Here is a 17,544-nt window from a genome sequence, read left to right on the forward strand (position 1 = left end):
CCCAGTGTACTTCTGGGAGACACTGCCTTTGTGGAAATTTCCTCCGTTATTGGTTTTTAAGAGAAGCAAAGCTCCTAAACAAGCGTTACTGTCCTAAACAGATGTACACACTCACAAAACTAATCACACAAACTTCTGTTTGGCGCTTGATGGCCTTAGTCGCTTATGCGCCATAAAACCAAACACAAGACAACAAGCTTCCTGTCATACGGAGGTGACGCTGAATGAAAACCGTTGAAATGTGTAGAGATCGCATCTGACAGTAGACACGTTCTGTTGAGGCTTTACGTATATCCCTATCAGCTATCCTGCCAGTGACGCTTTCACAAAAGCTGTGCGTCACGCAACACCTCCCGGGAAACTGTCTGCCACACTGACGATAAACAAAATGCACGGTCATGCCAGGCCTTGTCCGAAACTGTTTCGCGAGCAGACGACAATTGAAGCGCACGCTTCGGCTGCAGACGTGTGGACGCGCAGTAGAACCTACGAAAGCAGTGTACAGCAAACCCACTAATAAATGCCGACGTCGGCGACACACGTCCTCAGTGATCATACCGTCTTCAGCGATCATAGTTGGTGTGTAACTGGTTGCACTTGTTGACAGAGAGCGGTGAGGGCTTCCAGATCGGGCATAACGGCGCGATATGTTAGTGTTTTGGCTACGCATGTGGAGAAGGATGGCTTTATGCTTCTAGATGAAGCGCATTACAGCAACTGCCTCTCTTTCGTGGTCCGTACATTGTAGTCTTTGTAGTGGAACGCAAGCTTCGCGCACCTGACTGAGCACATGGTGTCCACAAATATCGCAGCAAGAGATTATCGATATTCCAGAGCGGGCGCGTATCGCCGTTTGAAGTGCAGAGCACTTTAGGGGCTCGCCTTGTCGTCGTATCTCGCTATCTGGACCAAAGTAGAGCCTCACGGTGTTCCGTTGTTGCGGCTGTCGTCGTGGCACCCACTGAGGCTTCGAAAGGCACGCGGTTTATATAGTCACAAGTGTTCGAATGTTGTGAACCACTGGCGCTTGTCATACATCTCCCTGTTGTTTAGCGCCAAGGAAACTGCAGGTACATTTGAGGCAAAATATACGTAATTACCTTGCAGCGCCCGGGTTCACTAAGTTAGCAACGCTCGTTAGGCTCGCTTCTACGATAGTAAGAGAAGAAAAAGCGGTAGTGTTGTTGTTGTGGTTGTTCCTTTGTTTGTGGAGTATACCCACTTGGGGGATTGGCCAGGATCGGGAGCTTTATTGGAGCTATTGTTCCAGATTTAATAAACTAAGGTTTGGAGAAAAAAATGGTGAGAATAACCGCACAAAAAACCTAAATTTGTAGAATAAGAGTCCATACTATGCGGGCAGTTGGAAGGGAAGGCTCTTTGGTGCGTGTAAAGCTCAAATAAAGTCGAGAGTTGCTCCAAGCTCCAAGGTAGGCGTGGGCAGAAGTAACCAAATTGCTGTGAGTAAACCCAAGCAAAATGACATTAAATGAAAGTAAGACCGGCATTTACAGGGTAAGTCCAATTTGGTAAATTTGCTCCGCGAGGAATTCTCTTACTAATTAGCAACCGTAGCAGTGTAAGAAAAAATGCTCTGTGGTTGCAGGTTAATCACAAAGAGCACAACGACCTGAGGAGATGAGACCAGCGCGGTGCACGTAGAAGTTGACCTGTGGAACTCTACAACGTGAACTAGCTGAAGTAATCTCGCATTGGCGAGATTCGCCACATTGATAGTTGCAGGCATATTATGGCTTAAATAACAGCTAATGAATCGGTCACAATAACGACATTTGGTATCAGAGGAGGTAAGTTCTTCAATGCTAAGATTATTGCCATAAACTTAGCAGGGAAGATTGGTCCGTTCGGTCGATTGAAAACGGCCAGTTGAGTTGTGTACTGAAAATCCCCACGGCCACTCTCTCCTGAAGTTGAGACGCATCAGTGGATACTGCCAAGCATGAATTCAAGCTAGACAGATAGCCGTTCAACAAACCCGTTAGTGACCGTGTGGACAGCGCCCTGCCGGCACGTGCGGGGGCAAAAGCAAGCAGAAAAAATTCCCCGCATTTCCCCGAGGGGAAGAATGTGAAAGTGCGAATGCACGAGTTCAATTTGCGCGGTTCGGTAATGTTCGCGAAAGAGAGATCACTCACAACTACAAAGAAAGAACGATGCATTTATTCACAGACGCCTATTTGTGTTGTCGTTGTACTTGATTGCTAGAGCGGATCTCAGCTTTGAAATTTCGTGTCAGTACTCTTTTAAGCGGGTGCATTAGCCCTTCTCACGCCCGATTCCTGGCCAATCCCCCACGTGGGTATGTGCCATGTCATCGGCCAGGCAGCGCGCGCCGATCTCCCCCCGTTGCCAAGGAAGACGAGGAGACTCCTGGCCAATCCCCCACGTGGGTATGCTATGCGGACATCGCCAATTGATTGCTAGAGAGAGAGAGAGAGATGAAACTTTATTCAGGCATCCGGCGTGCAAAGGACACGGTTCCCGGCCACGCAGGGCTCGGTCGCGTCCCCTCTATCTAATCACCCTAAGTCGCAAAAGTCCTAGGGCGCCGGGCTTAGACCCCGAGGCGGTTGGTCTCGGCGTCCGCTCGAGCTACTCGGAGCGCTCCCGGCCGCCACCATCGGCCCCCGACCCCCACCTCCCACATGGGAGGGCGGAGTGCCGGGAGGGACGGGCGGGCGCGGGGCCCCCTTTCGCCTTTGCCGAGCCAGAGCCGCCTCGAGCCGCTGGATGGCCCTCCTCTGTTGTTGGGGCTCCACAGAGCCCACGCATTCGCGCACGTCCGGTGGGTACGGGTCCTGTGGGTCCTGTCTACCCCCCCCACCGTCTCGCACTGCACAGTCACAGCCCCACATGATATGGGTAAGGGTCGCAATTTCGCGTTCACACACACTGCACCGAGCACTCTCGTAGAAGTCCGGACACACGTGCCGCGCGAGCGCCGGCGTCAGAACAGTCTCTGTCTGCAATTACCTGAGCTTCACCGCCTCCGCCCGAGACAGGTCCCGGTGCGGGAGCGGAAAAGCACGCCTCTGGTCCCGACGCCAACGAAGCACCTCGCCGTAGTCGGTGAGGGGCTCCGCTTCTTCGTCGTCGTCGATGTCACTTGTTTCACCGCAGTCCTCGAGGGATGACGACAGCGGACGGGATGTCGCGACCCGGCACGTGGCGAGACCACGGGCCGCAGCGTCCGCCTCCTCGTTGCGGTTGCATAGTCCGGGTGCCAGCTCCCGGCCCGCGTGGGCCGGGAACCACTTGATGATCGTAGTCTTCGTGACCCCCTGCGCTGTAGCCCCCGTCGTCCGCCAGGACTCCAGGAGCCGCGCAGTGCCACCACAAACCACGCCGCGAGCAAAGTTGCGGATGGCTGTTTTTGAGTCACTGAGCAACGTGCGCACACCGGGCAGGCCCAGGGCCAAGGCGATCGCCGCCTCCTCTGCCTGGCTCGCCGAGCCAGGCAGAGGAGGCGGCGATTAATTTTTTTTTTCGCTAGCGTTCTGTAGGAGAAGCTCCTACGTAGTTGCCATACCGCTATTTGAGAAAAAAACATGGAGCTGTTGATTAAAAACTGGATGTGATTCGCAGGAATTTTCAAACATATTCACAAAGTCATCACAAGAGTTCGTCCAAGCCGTTGTTCTGCAAGAACACCAACGGAGCTTTGGTAGCCGGAGCGGATCTCAGCTTTGAAATTTCGTGTCAGTACTCCTTTAAGCGGGTGCATTAGCCCTTCTCACGCCCGATTCCTGGCCAATCCCCCACGTAGGTATGTGCCATGTCAGCGGCCAGGCAGCGCGCGCCCATCTCCCCCCGTTGCTAAGAAAGACGAGGAGATTCCTGGCCAATCCCCATCTCCCCCCGTTGCCAAGGAAGAAGAGGAGATTCCTGGCCAATCCCTCACGTGGGTATGCTATGCGGACAACGCCGGTGGACGCAGGTTCAGGGTCGCTTAAGAAGTGCATCGCACTTAAAAAGAAGAGACCTCCCGCTGGCGCAGTTTCAGGGAGGGGGCATGCGAGCACTGTGAAGGTGGGAAAGTTGAAAAGCGATGGTGGAACCTGCGTTGAATTCATCAGGAGAGGAATGAGACAGGGCGGCGAAGAGCGTAATGCGTGGTAAGAGAGCGGATACTGACGCAACAGCACATTATGGCGCAGCACTGCTATGCACTTCGGACATGTTTCACATTGAGTTAAATGGCTTTAATTTTTTTTTTCGCTAGCGTTCTGTAGGAGAAGCTCCTACGTAGTTGCCATACCGCTATTTGAGAAAAAAAACATGGAGCTGTTGATTAAAAACTGGATGTGATTCGCAGGAATTTTCAAACATATTCACAAAGTCATCACAAGAGTTCGTACAAGCCGTTGTTCTGCAAGAACACCAACGGAGCTTTGGTAGCCGGAGCATAGGCTGCATTTGTCCACAAGGTCTATGTCTACATAGAACTCGAGTGTAAATGTATTACAAGCGAGAATAGTAGTTCTGCGTGCAGAGTCCAAAGTACTACGATTTATTAGCTTCCGGTCTCGTTAATATATTTTATGGACGCCTCACGTTATGTGACTTTTCTAGAAATATATACACATTTTTCTGTATTCTGCATGCATGCAGGTATACATCTGTGGGATGCAGATGTGACCGATTTTTTTATCCCTAGCTGTGAAGATACGTTGTTTTACGTAGGTGTGGTTTGAATTCAATGAAACAACGACAAAGAAAGCTCAGCTCGCCCAGTAGGTAGACAACTCAGTTTCTGCTGCCATAGAAACCGGGGTTCAAATCTCATTGTGCTACACATCTTATTTTTCTTACCTCTTGCGAGCAGCGGCCATTTTATTCAACGAACTACGCAAGCAACACGCCGCATCTTCGGAAAGTAGGGCACCTAAAGTTTTCACATTAAAGCATCCCTTCTGTGCATTAATGTCTAATTATGCGAAGTTATGGTTACCACATTCGAGTGCATTTTTATCGAATGAGAAGCCGGCAGCTTGTGGACCCGAGAGCACACCTTCTCCAGTCCAGTTAGATTATTCTGTCGACAGTGCCTATTCGATGGACCAGCGGATGATGATGATCATGAACACAGGATAACGGGCAGAATTATTCTTTCGACAAGACCATGGGGCATTGTTTGCGTTTATTTTGTGGACCGTACCACGGTAGGATTGATCCTTGTTCGTCTAAAGCAACCATAAAATACCAATCCATGCTTCTTTACATGCATAATGCGTACAATTGACATATGATAACAGGTTACAGCAAAAGTATTCGATTGAAAATAAAATTCAGTGAAAATAGCCTCACGCGCATGACTTGAATGGTGAAGGTAGTAGGTGATCATTGACAGACACAAAGTTCATTGCGGTATAGTTGTGCGGACGCGGTTCACGTTGGTAGCATGTCATTTCAATCAGCTTAGATGGAAAAGGCTAAACTGAGCTCGCTGTTTTGGTCGACGCTTCCGTACTACACTCTGCAATCGCGAATTATCGTGTCTAGCGGATGCTTTGCACGCCAAGCCTCTCGGAGTGCAGCCTCTTCCTCGGCTGTGCGAAATAACCGGGGCCGGGCTTTGTAGAGGCCGTAATCACCTACAGCAGCCTCGGCATTCACGTTGCGGCTCTTCAACGGACCCGAGCGCATGCGCACGACGACACGAGGACGAAGAAGCGAGGGGCGCACGCTAAGCTGTGTTTTTCTCGTTCCGAGCATGTATTGCCACGATACGGCGAAGTATGGAGTTTTTCTGTTTCCAGTGTAGATTCATTGATTGTAGGGTTTAGCGCGCGGGCGCAACGCAGGCGATTAGGTGCGCCGTAGTGGAAGTGGGCTCCGGATTAATTTTGATCCCAATCGGATCTTTAACGTACGCCGAAATCTCGTACACTCGCGCGTTTTTGCTTTTCACGTCCATCAGAGAAGCGGCCGCCGTGTGGCCATTGTAGACCAATCTCTACAAGTAGGTATACCTGCTTTGAGGAACGCCCGCTAGAGGCACGCGGTGAACGCTGAAGGTCCTTTTTGGTCAAAATTGGCCAATCTCCCTGCAAGCTTGAATAAGATATGCTCGATATACTCGTGCACAGGTGCTCAGACTTTTATAGGTATTTTAACTGCAAACACCACACACAAATGTTTTTCTCACAATATTCGCTGTTAAAAACTACGACCGCTCTTATACTCGAGCCTAGGGCGTTCCCTCCAAAACCCGACACTCTACCACTGCGGCAGCGAAGCCGACGAGCAGAGCCCTTTTAGCAGTAGCGCAAAAGAGAAAACAACCCTGTAGTATTGACCACAGAATAAGGCTGGAGATTATTCTTTGGTCTGGTCCAGAGAATAAGAGCGGGCGGTTTGTATTTTGTAGCATTGATATTGTAAACAACCTTGTCCCCTCCTGCCCGGGCGTGCATGGCCTGCAGTGCGTTCTTAAATAAATAAATAAATAAATAAATAAATAAATAAATAAATGAATAAATAAATAAATAAAAACGAATAAAGAAGAGTACAATAACTAATTTCTTGTAGAGATTAGCAGGTGACGCCTCGTAAATTTCATACGTCAAAAAGCGAACCAGGAATTACCTATTGACTTGTAGATTTTATACGCTAACCCCAAAATACAAAGTATCACCGAAAATGAAGATGACACAATATATAAAAACATCGACCAAGTTGACGAGCAAAATATCCCTAAAAAGAGAAGGACATCTGTCTCAACGGAAAGGAGAAACGGGCAACTGTTTCTAGCGCAAAGAAAAGAGTTAAGCCCAGTTTGCCACTGCACACGAGCAGACAAACGGTGTTTCGAAATACCCAAGTATTCGGTGCATGTGAGCCCAAAAGCAATGAAGAATTTGCATCATATGCGTAAATTTTGTCGCCAAAGCCTATTATTTGCATGGACCTTTCAAAACATCGAGAGGGTACGTTGCGCTGTTTTGGACGTTCAGCGTACGTCCTTCCTGTATCCCGAGCCGCTTTGCAACGCGACGGCAGAGTGCATTGTTCACCTCCCACCGCTTTCACTCGGACGGGGGCTCCTTGAGAGGAAAATTGCCAAAAAGTTGTGCCCGGCGCCTAAAGCCGGCGGCGGCGGCAGCGATGCTTTGCTGCTTCCCCTACTGTTGTTGTTGTCGGCTGAAGACGGTGCCGGGGTGCGGGGCGGCGAGACACGCCGAGTGCTTCCGTCGTTAGCGGGGCGAGACGTCGCCGTGTTGATCTATGCTCGACACCGTTTGACAGCGGACGCGGCGCGCGTTTGTGGTGGCTAATCTGAGGATCTGGCCTTATCTAGTAGTACTTAGCCCTCAGTAAGCTAGGCGCCGGCGATGGCGGCGCGGTAACGTTCAGTGGCCGTCAGGGCGTTGACTCTTCCCTTGAAGAGGAACACATGAAGAGGAACACATGATTTGAACTACATTCGAACACGGATATATCGAATTATTGTCTATATCAAACTTATAAATTATCCCCTTGAAAATTATGTGTAAAAGTATAGGAATTCGTACGTTTATATCGAACCGTATTTTTCCCCACATTCGGTATATCGAACGACGCACGAGCTGGAAGGTGCTCTTCGGCGGTCGCTGCACCCCCGATTGAGGTTGAGGAGGATGTGGAGGAATGCGCGGGCATGGCGAAGACTGGCTCGCGGAACTAATCCCCCCTACCGGAACGAATTTGCGCTTGCCCGGTCGGGCCCCGCTACTGGCCGCCGCAGCGTGAGCGAACGGAGCCCGGTATGCTACATCTCTCTAGGCACACAAGCCCGAACGCTCGGAAAATGTGACAGTGTGAGGTAAGGATGCCCCGACTGCGCACGTTTTTTTTTTTCGGCTGCGTACGTTCCCCGGCTTGCCGAAAAAGATTTTTTTTTCTCTGTCTCTGGGTCTGTCTTCCCCCAATGTCGTCTCGGGAAAGGGAAGAGGGAACGAAGGCGCTGACGGCCTCCTCCTTCTTTGGCATTTTGCTGCTGTTGCTGCTGTTTGGCGAGTTGTCCCGAACCTTTCGGAGATCACTGTTTCTCTCGGAGATGACCATCGCGAGCGCTTTGTTGGAGTCCGTTTAGACAGCCTTGGAATTGTTACCTTCAAAGTTCTTGTGGTACGTGCGCGCTGTTCTTCTTTTGCATGCGTGTTGTGCATGGTGTGCGAAGGCCCAGCGTACTGTTGGAATTTTCTAGTTGTGCAGCCTCGAAAAGATCGAGACCAGCGTCTTTAATTTCATTTCCAGGACGAAGAAGCAGGCCATGATCAGCGATTTTTTTTTCACGGAATTAAAGCATCCTGTTGCGTCGTGAGTGCGGAATTAGTTGTCATTCTTGAATGCGATGATCGGTAAGTGATCGTCCGCCATAGGTGAGGTCTCAGAGCCCATATTTTTTATTTTATTTATCGAATTTTTCATATATCGAACTATTTCGCGATCCCCTTGGAGTTCGATATATCCGTGTTCGACTGTATTTACAAAGTCTGATCAATGCTTGTGGCTTTTAGATAGGCTGTGGCTTTTAGAGGGCAGTGGCTAGAGCTGTGCGCCCTTGCCACAGTGCTTTTCTGGAGTTCTTTTATAGGCTAGCAGATATGCGATAACAAAGTTTGGGGCTGCAAAATAGGTAGAGAAATGGCGTAGTGCAGAAGATTGAGATAACACCTTCGAGAATACCTTGTTTAGCGTACTGTCACGGAACCAGAGACTATGCGGTTGTCTTGAAGGAAAATACGTTTATTGGAGCGAACTTGTACTCCCCTAACAACTCAAAGAATACACAGGCGGCGAAGCAGCAATCAAGAAAGTGACGTGTGCCGGCGAGCGTCGACGAACGGAATGCAGTGGCGTCTGCTCTGCAGGCTTTTATCTTTCGGCGCGAGTGTTTCGGAACCGTCGTTTCACAACCGGAACATTGGGGAGTTTTAGCTGACCGTTTTTCACGGTTCGCTCCACTCCGATAGCAAGCGGAGCGCCATTGCGCATGCGTGCCGCGCTTGGCCGCGAACGGCATTGGCTCCGGTTGCGCTGAGCGTGCCGCTGATACCGGAGCGGACCGTCGAAAACGGTTAGCTAAAACTCTCTATTAGAGATCACAGAAGAGTATTCTGGGCTACAGACGTTAAGACGAAACAGTCTGGTTATCTGAATGAGATAGCCCGTGCGGCATAAAAATACAGAATGCAAGACGCGCTTCGCTTGACACATATAACAGGGCCGGGCGTGGCCGGGCAGTAAAAACAAACAATAAATAAACAAACAAACGCATACATGGTTCGCGGCATTACCCCCCCCCCCCTGTAAGAGTGCATCGACCCGATACTGATACAAAAGGCAGTCCGAACAACAAACAAAGAAGTCTGTCATTTTGTATAGTAAGATTTCAAGCGAACCAGGTGGACGACTTCGGGCCGCGTGCGTCGTCGTGATGTTCCGGAATCACCATCGGGGATCACCTCGTAGGTAAGTTGGCCGACACGTCGTAGAATCTGGTAGGGTGCGAAATACCGTCGCAGAAGCTTCTCATTGAGTCCGCGTCGTCGGATGGAAGTCCAAAGCCAAACACGATCCCCTGGGTGGTACTCGGCGTTTCGGTGTCGGAGGTTGTAGCGCCCGGCATCCACGAGCTGCTGGTCCGTTGTACGAACTCAAGCGAGCTGGCGGGCCTCTTCCGCACGCTGAAGGTATCTTTGGACGTCGGGGTTGAGGTCGTCGTCTTATACATGCGGAAGCATGGCGTCTAGCATCGTAGTCGGCCGTCTTCCGTAGACAAGCTCGAACGGCGTCATCTGCATAGTCTCCTGGATAGCCGTGTTGTACGCAAACGTGACATACGCGAGCACTTCGTCCTCAGTCTTATGTTCAACGTCAACGCACATTGACAGCATATCTTAGATTGTCTTGTTCTGACGTTCCGTTAGTCCGTTCGTTTGGGGGTGGTACGCCGTCGTTCTTCTGTGATCCGTGTTGCTGTAGGGTAATATTCCTTGCATCAGCTCCGCAGTAAAGGCCGTTCCGCGGTCCGTGATTAAGACTTCCGTGGCTCCATGTCGCAGCACAACTTGACTTATGAAGAACATTGAGGCTTCCTGTGAAGTCCCCCTCGGAAGAGTGGCGGTCTCTGCGTAGCGCGTCATGGAGTCTGTCGCTACGACAATCCACTTGTTCTAGGATCAGGATGTAGGGAACGGGACAAGAAGGTCCATTCCAATCTGTTGGAAGGGCCTGGATGAGACGGCGATCGGCTGCAGAAGTCCGGCGGGTCTCGTCGGTGGTGTTTTTCGTCGCTGGCAGTCGCGGCAGCTCCGTACGTACTGGGTGACGTCGCATGTAAGTCGTGGCCAGTAGTACTTCACCTTGATTTTTCCGTTTGTGCGGGCTGTGCCCAGATGTCCGGAAGAAGGGTCGTCGTGGCACGCTTCCAAAATTTCGTCGCCAAGGTCTGCGGGGATGACAAAAAGATAATTCGTTCTCGTTCCGGGGCTGAAATTCTTCCTCACGAGTACGGAGTTTTTCAGGCTGAATGCTGGTAGGTTGCGTTTGAAGGTCCTAGGCGCGGCGACGTTGCATCCTTCGAGGTATTCGATTATGAAGCGTACGTCGGTGTCGGCACGCTGCTAAGCGTCTAGGTAGCTCTCCGTCACGACTCTGAAGAAAGCGCTGTCTGCATCAGAGTATTGAGCTTGTGGGTAGACGGGAGCGCGGTACAGGCAGTCGGCTTCGGAGTGTTTCCTGCCGGATTTATTGGCGATTCTAACGTCGAACCCTTGCAGGCGGAAGCTCTACCGCCAAAGACGGCCTGAGGGGTCTTTCAAATTGGCGAGCCAACACAGCGCATTGTGGTCTGTCACAACCTTGAATGGTCTACCATACACGTATGGGCGAAATTTTGAAATCGTCCGTGTAATAGCGAGGCACTCTTTTTCAGACGCTGAGTAGTTTTTCTCCTCCTTCGACAGACCACGACTTGCATGGGCGATTACCTTTTCGCAACCGCTTTCCTTTTGGACGAGGATGGCACCCAAACCTATATCGCTGGCGTACGTGTGCATTTCTGTTTCGGCGTTTTCGTCGAATTGAGCGAGCACGGGCGGGTTTTGCAGGCCTTGTTGAAGCTCGCAGAATGCTTTTTCTTGAGCGTTTGCCCAGGTGAAAGGGGTGTTATCTTATGTCATGCGCGTGAGTGGCTCCGCAATGCGTGCAAAGGTTGCGACGAAGCGAAGGTAGTTTGTGCATAGTCCAAGAAATCTTCGCACGCTCTTTTTGTCTTTCGGTCTTGGGAATTTCGCTATGGCTGATATTTTCGCCGGGTCAGCAAGACTCTTCCTTCTTTACTTCTTAGGATTAGTCATGAATGCATTTCCGAGAGTAACGGGGAAAGTGAAACATATCTCCAAACAACCAATACCTTCAAGCAGAATAAGACATTAAAGTAAAAGACAGGGCCTTATAAAACTCACGTGACAGTCCATCAGCGCCAGGAGTATTAGATACCTTAAGATGGTCGATCCACACGTATATGTACGCTCGAGTTAATACCGAATAGTCCTAAATGCGAAATGCTCTGCTAGAGACAAAACGCCCGGAAAAGTCACCGCTAAATGGTTCCTGATTTAACTCTAACTGATTTAAACTCACATATATTGTTCTTTCCAAGTCACACCAACGCTCATTCTATAACTGGAATAAAAGTTCTCAGCTGACTTGCACCTGCTTAACTCAAGTCCAATCATGCGCACCCACTATTAGTTGACCTGAGCGTTTAGATTTCCCAGTTTCGTGAAGCTGCCGCATCATCCTCACAAGGCTCCGATTCTCGTCAACTTTCCCTCTTAGTAGCGTTCGGGGAGAAAGAACAACAACGAAGAAGACGGCGTGAACGATGATGATGAAAACATTCTTTATTTAAATGTAACACTGCTGGTGGGTCCCCCTATTCTGGGGAGGCCGTTGGATATTGCTGGCGCATCTGCCCTGGAGATCATCTCCTGCCTAACTTTCAAGTCTATGCTAAACCGTATTTCCTCCCACCGCGGAATCTTCGGGCCGTTCATGTTAGGCATTTCCGAGTTGTTTTCCATAACTCAGTGTACGCTTTGAGGCCTATAGCCATCCAGGAATGCTGCGTGGGGTTTTCGGGGCACGAGTACGAAAAATAAAAAAAATTACACGGTGGCTCTACGTAATCTTCGTAGTCCTTGTTGTGTCCCTGTTCTCTCTCATCGTCTCTCGTTTATGTTCAGCGATCGGAACGGTTTTGCAATGGCAATGTTCGAAGATTACGCATTTGTAGAGCACTGCGTACGTACTGTGTAGAGCTGATTTGGCATCCCAGGCGAACTCTAATATGTTGTCAGTTACTCTTTACAGGGGCGGCCATTTTGTTTAACAGGAAACGATGCTATTTTGCACAATATTCTACTTAACGCCTTCGTGTGCCTCAAGTGCGTACATAATATAATAAATGTTTTACAAGACGATCACTCCCGTTCGACCGGCCGGTTAGCCACACCGTCCTCGGTAATCATCAGCAATTCAACTTAAACAAATCATGGAATCCTGCGTCAAAAGGCAACGATGGTTCACCACAAAGTTTTCTTGTGACGGCTTTTTTGGTTGTCGTCCACGTTTTCCAAACCGCTTCCACTATGTCGAATGGAGGAGGAGGAAAAGGGGCATGCGAATGAGGAGGGAAAACTTTATTCAACTGAGGAGCTGGTAGGTGGGTGGGGTCGTTATTCCAGGACTCCGTTGGTTCTACCTGCCGTCTTCGCCATTTTGGTCAACCATAACTGCCTATTCAGGTCAGAGTTGGCAAGCTCACTTTCTCACTGCTTGTAGGTAGGACTGTCAATTGGTTTCAAGCCTCGGTTTTTCTGGCACTGAGAGGCTATATCGTATAGATTAGCGCGTTGGCCGCAGTAATTTCACAGGGAGTATAGAGTGTGGGGTGAATGGCATCAAGTCGTGTGAGGTGTGGGAAGGTGTTTGTCGGAGCAATCGCATAGACGCCGGATCCCCAAAGCCAGAGATCCAGGTTCGATGCCTGCTGGGGACCGCTGCCGTTTTCTTCAAGTCGGTGTTTTTGCGTTACAGGCGCCACTAAGTCAAAACACTAAAGCTTCGCATTAAAATGGATACATAGATCTATTACCATTGCAACTCCTCGCCCTTGAGCTAGAAGCCGGTGTACCTCTTTCCCCGCACGGGGCATCTGCTAAAACAGATGTTTGCGTGTACTGTGCGACACTACGGGCCCCGAGCACCCACATTTAGCCGCGCGTGGCAGCGCCGTGACCGGAGAAAGGTGGGTCCTAGTGGTTGAGCTGGCGCCGAGTGCTTGGACCTTTAAGTCCCGTTGGCAAAGGCAACACACTACTTTGGCCTACGCTTCTTGTAGACGGTACCTCCGGTCTGACCCGCCCAGGGCGAATCGGCAGCTGCCTCTTCCTGCCATCCCCTTCAATTTTCGCTTTCCTGTCTCCTTTGTAACAATTTTCTTGTCGTCACATTCTTTCTCAGTTCCCTTTGTTCCTGGCGGCTAGGGTTAACCTTATGCGGCGGACGACCCTGAGTTCAGCTATATTAGGTTATAGTCGTCGTCTACAGCTGGTGTGGGCAGGACTTGCTCGCGCGTTCCTGTCCAGTTCCCTTGTTGGGCTTATGGTGGGCCGCTGGCACCATCGCCTAATAGATTTTTCATTTCTTGGCTTCTTTTTTCACGCTACTGATCTCTCTCGTAAAAGGGGGCACCGACGCAACTGCGAAGTTCTTCGCAAAAAACGTCAACAATTTTCCTCGGTTCAACGTGGTGCACAGCAATCACGCTAAAAAAACCGCAAGACTTGTCTCACCATTTGTAGTCACGAAGACTCTGACATCCATCATAGGTGAAGGCTACAAAGTCAAAAAGCTAGGTAATGGAGAACTCCTATTCGAATTGCTGCACAAAGACCAGTGTGACAAACTGCCAGGACTAAAGCGTTTTGGTGAGATTCCTATCTGTGTAAGTGAACACCGGATACACAACACAGTCCGCGGAGTGATCTCCAATGACGACATAAAGTAGGTGTCTGAGGAGGAACTTCTGGAAGGTCTGAAAGAACACAACGTCCCAAATGTATATAGAATCAAAACCAAAAGAAAAAACAAAGAAATCCAGACTAAACACATCGTCCTTACCATTGCATCCAGCGTACTTCAAGAATCCTTGGAGGTAGGATACACAAAAATGGAACTGAGACCGTATATTCCAAATCCTCGCCGATGCTACAAGCGCCAACGATACGGTCACCGCTCGCTAAGCTGCCGGGGCCAAGGCAACTGCGTCAAATCTGCCTCCAACCTTGCCGAGAACTGTGAATCCGAACCACAACTCTGTGCGACCTGCAAGGGCAAGCAGGCACCATACTCTCGTGTTTGCCCAGCGTGCAAAAACCACGCACCATAGTCTCGTGTTCGCCCAGCGTGCAAAAAAAAAGAGATCATCACACTGAAATTAACCGAAAACCTTACATTTCACGAAACACGGAGGCGACTGGAAACAGCGCATACCCGATCCTACACCGTTGTGGTGGAACAGGGCGAGGCATCACAGCTGTCTTCGGCGGCTTCTGAAACCATACAGAGTAAGGCTGAAGCAAGGCTCCCCGCACCCCCAGTAGAAGCAGCTAGCGCTGCTTAATCACCCTCAAAGAGGGCTGCACGGACCCCTGGTTTGCTAGTCCCGAAGGCCTCACCCCACACAGCGAGGTCCAACTCTTCAACACCCGTGCATCCTCCACGAATATCCAGCGTCTCTGATGAGACAATGGACACAACTGAGGGAGATTCTCGGCCATCTACTTCGGAGGTGTGTAGGAACTCCTTAGAAAATGGAAAGAAAGGCAGAAACCATATCACCAGACCGAAAACCTAGCTTTTACCTGATACAAATATAACATATCATTCCTATTCCACTGGAATTGTAGAGGACGTTTGAATAATTAAAATGACGTCAAAGAAATATTCGCAACAAATTCACCTGTAGCCTTGTGCGTTCAGGAAACGAACTTGGGTCCTAAACATAAGAACATACCTAAAGAATACCAGGTCTTTTGTTGTGGCCGAGAGCAGGCGAACAGGCTCTCTGGTGGTGTCGCAATAATTGTGCAAAATGGTATCGCAGCTAAAGAACACAACTGAAAACTAGTCTAGAAGCAGTGGCTGCCACCCTGCTTGTATTCAAAACAATCACAATCTGCTGTGTGTACTTGGCACCACAACTCACAGTAACATTGCTTCATTAGAATAATTTGTAAATCAGTTACCAGAACAGTTCTTAAAAGTAGGTGATTTTATTGCCCACTCATCTTTTTGGGGAAGTGAAAAACTGATGTAAGAGGCCAGAGTGTAGAAGGTTTGATTTTATCTAATAATGGCTCCTTACTGAATACTGGCAAGCTTAAATGCTGCTCCCTAAGCTCAGGAAAGATGAGCTTCTTGGATTTATTCTTTAGTTCACCCTCTGTTTTTAGCGATTTTAAATGGGATATTATAGACAATTCATATGGGAGCGATCCTCTACCTGTACTCATTAGCGTAACATCATCTCTAACCATTATCCCGACTTAACTACGCAGGTGAAAACTTCAGTTTGCCGACTAGGGACTTTTTACTTCGGAAGCAAATTTAGACCAAGTTTTTTCAGATACTCTTAGTATTGACGAATTAAATAAAGTGTTTACATCCCACATTGTGAATGCTGCACGCATTGCTATCCCAAAGTGTACGGGAGTGGTGAGGTAAAAGCACAAAATATGGTGGACCGAAAAATGTAAGGAGGCAAAAAAGCAGCAAAATAAAGAATAGGGGGCTTTAGAAGGTACCCAACACAGAAAAATCAAATAAATTTTAAAAATGTAAGAGCTAAATCAAGGTACATTCTCCAAAAAGCTTAGAAAGCCTAATGGCAAAATTAGGTCTCCTCCATAAACAGCTCCGTAACATCAAAGAAGGAATTGGGGGGCATTCATAAGCTAGCCGGGACGTACTCCCCCTACACACTTCCCTTTTTAACAGCACCGGATGTGCAAACAAGCATAGAAGAACAGGCAGATATACTGGGTGGACACTTCGTCTGTATAAAGTATAAAGTTCTGCACACTACACACAAGCGTTCTTAAACTATAAAAACACAGCCGAGAAACAAGTACTGCCAACATGCTGTGGCACAAACGAAATATACATCCCATTAATCAGACTCCAAGAAATAGAAAGAGCTGTTTTGGCTGGTAAGCAGACCGCCCCCGGGCCAGATGATATACATTATGAAATGCTCGCTCATCTATCTGGTCCTGCTGTAGAAGCACTTCTGAGTTTTTAAACAAAATTTGGGTATCGGGAAAAATTCCGGGAGCTTAGAAAAAAGTTTTTATTGTAGCATTTTTAAAACCCAGAAAGCTACCAACCTTCCCAAGTTGCTATAGACCAGTAGCCTTTACGAGCTGTCTGGCCAAGACTTTTGAACTTGTTGTGAATCCGTTTTGTCCTACAAACAAATGAACTTCTAGACGTTCACCAGTGCGGCTTCCAAAATAGCATGCTCAACAACTGACCATCTTGCCCGCCTCAAAAATGCCGTAAGAGAAGCATTTATACACAAATACAGACTCCCTCAGCGCGATCACAGCCCTACATTACAAACATGCAGCTGAACCCATAATAGGAGACATGATACACAATTTAGTGACACCAAAACACAGGGACGGGAAATTAAGTTGTGCTGGGTTCCCACCCATGTTAGGATCAATGTTAATGAGAGCGCCGATGCATGTGCTGCACAATCTGGTAGCAAAACATTAAAACAAGCACATATTCCTCATAGCCACTTTATAAAATTTGTACTGAGTAAACTGAGAGAAACATGGCAGTCCTAATGGGATAACGAAACAAAAAAAATTCCACGTAGTCAAACCCACTGTAACAGAGTGGGAATCAAGCAAACATAAAGAACACCTCGCTGAAGTTATTTTATGCCGTCTCCGCATTGGACATACACATCTGACTCATAACTTACTTCTTATGAAAGAACATAAAACGAGATGTGAGGAATGCGCCGAGACTTAATAGTAAACCACATGTTACTCTCTCATGTACGAAATTTGAGGTCCTGAGAAAAAAACATTTTAGGCAGTTGTACGACAAACACATTCCCTTTCACCCCAGTCTATTTGTGGAGAAAACACTCTTGTTAAAATTTCCTGAGTTGTTAGTTTTGTAAAAGAAGCAAGGCTTCTAAACAAGCTGTACGTGCTGTAACAATCAACTATCCACAAAATTCACGAGGTCTTCTGTTTGGCGCATGATAGCCTAAGTTGCTTATGTGCCATAAAACACAACACAACACAACACAGACAACGCTGTGCCTCTTTCATTCAGTGCCATCCGTCTCGGAAACACAAAACGAACTGCGCTCTTTGCTTCACAATTTTATTTTAGCCATCGTAACACTCCTTTGTTGAAACTTTTTTTTTATATTGTCTCCCCAGC

This window comes from Haemaphysalis longicornis, unplaced genomic scaffold (assembly GCF_048455015.1).
Source record: "Haemaphysalis longicornis isolate Haplotype H1 unplaced genomic scaffold, Haemaphysalis longicornis Haplotype H1 scaffold_3, whole genome shotgun sequence".
NCBI classification, from domain to species: Eukaryota; Metazoa; Arthropoda; class Arachnida; order Ixodida; family Ixodidae; genus Haemaphysalis; species Haemaphysalis longicornis.